The sequence below is a fragment of the Vicia villosa genome, linkage group LG3, assembly GCF_029867415.1.
Source record: "Vicia villosa cultivar HV-30 ecotype Madison, WI linkage group LG3, Vvil1.0, whole genome shotgun sequence".
Lineage (NCBI taxonomy): Eukaryota > Viridiplantae > Streptophyta > Magnoliopsida > Fabales > Fabaceae > Vicia > Vicia villosa.
The window spans coordinates 194,992,759-194,998,031 of NC_081182.1; positions in this window are offsets into that span (position 1 = coordinate 194,992,759).

Genomic DNA, 5,273 nt, shown 5'->3' on the forward strand with positions numbered 1-5,273 from the left:
GCACCCGTTGCCATCCCTAGGGGGAGGACAACACGACGCGACGCTTTGGACCCCGAACTCGAATGGTGTTTTTTCGGTCTCTTCTTGCTATGATTTTTATGCTTCCTTGCGTAATCCTTTCGGGCCCCGAAATAGGCATGATGAAGTCTTGCGTTTTATGTGGAATTTGGCGGTTCCTTACAAAATCAAGGTTTTTGGTTGAAGACTTTTTGTGGATAGACTTCCTACGAAGGTTCTATTGAAGACTTGAGGTATAGTATTTCTTTTATCTAATTTAAAGTGCGTTTTTTGTGATGTAGTAGCAGAGAGTAGGGATCATTCCTTTTTTGATTGTATAGTGGTGAGGATTATTTGAAATGAGATAGTTATTTGGTTAGGCTGACCGGTGGGAGTGGAGGAAGAGTGCTACTCGAATTTTATGGATAGGTACTCTTATTGTAAAGGAAAGAAAGTAAAAGAAGGCAAATGGGGAGTAGTGTGGTTAGCTACTTCTTTGTCTATTTGCCTACTTTGTAAAGGTATTTGCTTCCGGAATGATAGGTGGAATATGGATAATACGATTTGGAATATAAAGATTTTGGTTTTCTTTCGTAATTTATTTGGTTGGTAATTTCTTTTGTCCTTTTTGTCGGAAAGTTTGTCACGTTTTATTGTGTAAAAAGGTTGGAGAACCCTTAGTTTTCCCAATAATATATCTTGCTTACACACAAAAAAACATAAAATTAATTAAGAAAAATATGATTACAATATTATGATAAAATATGAAACATTTCTAAAAACTTATTAAACATTATAAAACTATCCAAAACTATGTTGAATACTCTAATTTTAATATATTTATAAAATGTACTATCAAAATTAATAAAAATTATTGTATTTAGACATATTTATAATTTTAATATGAATTAATATTAAACAAGATAATATCACTATATTTCAAAATATAATTAATTATTGAGCTATATTATGATAATACATGCCAATAGACGATAAAATTTGTTATATTTCACAAAATTCCTAACTGAATCTTAATTCAATTTTATTAAGAAAAATTTGAATAATCTATTTATTAAAGAAAGATGTCTAAAATCATATGTGGATTCTCTTGATAGGAATCCTCATTAATATAAAATCTCTTGAATCATTGAATTTTAACACATAAAAGTGTTAATTTAATATTCAAGCATCCCTGAAGGATTACACAAAGAATAACTTTTCTCGACCGTTGTTTATGGAAATAGTTTGTGATGTGATATTTGTAGAACTAAAGATTAATATTAAAATATCTCCAAATTATTATTCAAATATTGAGTTTAATCAATTATTGTGTTTATCAATAATTGATGAATTCCAGAAGAATTCAACGTTCAATCACCTTTAAAAGGCCGCATCTATAATATTATTGAATCTTAGAAGGATTATAAATATTATTATTATTGTTAGTAAAAGATTTGTGATTGAGTTCCTGAAGAACTACAAAATGTGATTGAGTTCCTGAAGAACTATAAAAAAAAATTGTGATTTCATCATGATATTAATGATCTCAAAAGGATTGCATCTATACTAATAACATATCCCAGAAGGATTGCATCTTGTGGACATCCGTTTTCGGCCATACCTCTCGCGGAGAGATACATGAACTGACTCTTTTTATTGTTTCTGCTTTCGCATTTTTTTGAAAATTCAGAGAGTCGCCACCGACCTTTTATTTTATCCAATTAAGGAAAGGTTTATAAAAGAAACAGAAAAAAGACCTTTAAGAAATTCTGGGTAAGGGGGTAGGTTATACAAAGGGAAGGTGTTAGCACCCTTTGTATCCATGGTTATCCATGGGCTCTTTAGTTTGCTTAGCTCACTTGTTTTCGATCACTTTTCAATTGCTTTAAAATGCTCATATGTGGTTTGAAATACCTTTGTAAATTGAATTTGTAATGATCCTTGTGCGGATGTATACAAAATGTGTTTTTGTAATCTTTCAAAAGATGTTTTTGAAAAAAAGAACGTTAACTTCGTAATGATCCTTGTTTGGATATATACAAAGTATTGTCTTTTTGGAAAGTTTATTTTGAAAAACAACAGTGTATGATAATTTTGTTTGTTTTGATTTGAGCAAGCAAATTAGGAGGTCTACCCTGAGTTGTAAGGTCTTTATCCTATTTCCTTTAAAAATCTATCCTTTCACCGGATATAAACAAAAGGGTTGATTTTTGTACTCGAAACAGTAGAATTCTGACTTTGATTTTGAAAAGAATGAGAATGGATTATCTTAGGAGGTGCAAGTGTGATTGTGTTTGAATTCAGATATTTTATCTTTGAAGTTAGTGATCTAACGGTTCAATTTTATCTTTGGCATACACGCAGTTTATATGTGCTGGAATTTAAAATGCGGAAATGTAAAATGCGGAAAGTAAATCTACGCTATTACATCGATTGTGCAGGAAACGTAAACTACGCCTATTTACATGAATTTGACAACCTATACATTTATCTAGGAATTTAAACTGCAAGAAAATAAAGAAATGTTTTTTTGGATTTTTTATGACTTATTTTAATTATGATTAATGCATGATTAATTAAATTAAAATGAGGAAAAAGATGAAAATAAATTTCAAACCTAAAAGTTAAGTTCAAAATATGTACAAAACATTTGCTAATAAATTTTAAAACAAAACTAATTTTTTTTGGATTTTTGAAATTGATTTGAAATTTATTAAGTTAATTAACACATAATTATGCAAATAATTACACAAATAATTAAAACTTAAAGAGAAAATTATTCAAAATATGTACAAAATTAGCTTATAATATATAAACAATATTTAATATGAAGAACAATTTTTTTTTATGATTTTTGGGTTGGTTGAAATAATTAAAAAGCAAATATATAAATATGTACTAATTAATTATGCAAAATATTGAAATTATGAAGAAAAATAAAATATTTTCATATCAGAAAATAATATATTATTTTAGCAACTTAAAAAAAATTTTTGTGTATTTTTTGGATTTTTGAAACTATTTTTAATTAATTTTGCAAGAAAATTAAATTAAAATAGAAAATAAAATAAAACAGTTATCCGGTGTGGTTAATCATGATGAGTTATGGTGTGGCTGCATTTTTTGAGGCGTTGGATGAGGAGATTAATGAGATCAGCTGGCCCAGATTAAAGGGAACATGATAAGATAGTGGAAAGCAACGCATGTGATTGGTCTGGGTTTTAAAAACACACGCGCGCAAACCAACCAACCAGGGCAAGCCACGTCTTCATCTTCAACCTTCAGACTCCTCTTTTAACAGCGTTTGTTTTCAAAAAGCGCTGTAATATGTGAGCATCATTCCTGCAAAATAACGAATAGGGGTAAACGTGCATAGAAATTAGGCGCGATAGGTCCATTCAATTCGTCTTGCTCCACTGAATTCAACCATGCCCTTAATTTGTTCTAGTTTTGGCTCTAACTAAAAACCCTAAATTTGAACTAGAAAACCCTAAAATGGTAGATTCGTATACAAGCCCCCAAACTTTAATTAAACTTCCAGAAATGATCTACACATCAAACCAAACTCAAATATATGTCTACATCTTGCTAAGCATGCGTGTATGATCAAATACGAACTGATTTATGTTTGGACAAATCGTGACCTGTAGTGCTCGATTTAGTGAGTTTCAAGGCTTGCAATTGATCTGGTTATGTTTAGTGATGTTCAAGGATGATGTCTGAATGCTTAGTTTGTATTGAAAATGACTTAAACTTAACATTCGAATTTCAAGTTTCTTTGATTTTTTACAAGTTGTTACAAGAGTGATATATGCCTATGGGAGCTTCTAAATTCGTCCTCTTTTGTTGCTGAAGTATGCTAGCTCTTATATAAGCATTGAAGTGCTTATAAAATAAGCTAAGAAGCATTTATGTCTTTGTTGAATTCTTGACTTTTTCCACATGTGTAGCTTTGCATTTAAGCTACTATGGCTTGATTTTCCACCCTCCTTCTGTTTGTACTTGGCTTGGGGCAGAGTTTGAATGATTCCTTTGATGAGTCATGCTTAGAATTTAAGTCATGCATTATCCTTCCATTTTCTTTTTTTCATTTAATCTTAAAATAAGATAAAATTAAGCCAAAAATGGATAAAAATGGTGTGGGCTTTGTCTTGGTCGTGGGAGGCCCATAATATCATGGCAAACATGTTTGAACCACGAAAACTTGGCCTCATTTGGAAAAAATACATTTTTGAGCAATGTTGGTTTTATGCATTTTCCCAAAATTTAGCCAACTTCAACAAGGTGTAAATCCCTCAATTTTTGTCATATGAAGGAGATCTTGCACTTTTTGGAAACCTCAAAGAGTCCTCTAACCAATGTCTTTGGTCTCATGTTAAAATGATTTTTGATGCTCCTTGTGTGTCCTTTTGAAAAAAGTTTCTTTTTGTTGACTTTGAAAATGACCTGTAATGTCTTTGTTCATATTTTTCAAATGGTGAATGTAATGACCATGGGATCAATTGCATTTGAAAGATAATTGAATTTCCTTCAAAATGAGCTTTGGTTTTAATTTTTTGGATGAAGGATGAGAGAGTTATGGCCAGTCAAAGTTCAGTTGACTTTTTAGGGGAAAACCCTAATTTTGAATCTTAGGGTTTTGTTGATTTTTGATCTTTCCTTGATGAATTATGATCATCCAATGATCAAATGATGAATCCTTTGACAAAATATGGATTTTGACAAAAAAATTCATTTTTGACTGTCTGTTGACTTTTTGGTCAAACGGGTCGTCTGTTGACTGTTTGAGCTGCTGACGGTGCGTCTGAGTGAATTGAAGTCTGAAAATTTGTGTGATGGTACTTTGAGATATATGGATGTCCATGAAATCCATTTGAGGTCTCAAAAACTTGTTTCTCCTGTAAAAACAAGAAAACCCTAGTCAGGGACTGTTTGTGTAGGAGACAGTTAAGCGTACCTGATTTTTGTGCAGTGTTGAGTCTCTGCTAATCATGTGATATTCAGAAGACTTCTAGGACAAAAATCTTGGAATTTTGAATTGTAAAAGATTGATTTGATTGATCGTACAAAACACTGAGAATTGTACAGCCAGCAGTTTGATTGTCAACTAACTGTTCAGGTATTAATGTAGCAGTTAGAGTGAAAAATCAACAGTCAAAGTTAATTTTCTTTTTGTTGTTTTTTTGTTTTATGTGAAAAATTAAAGTTTATTTACATGACTTGTTAAAAACACAGACATAATAAATAACTAGTATTTACTGTATGCGAGCAAAATT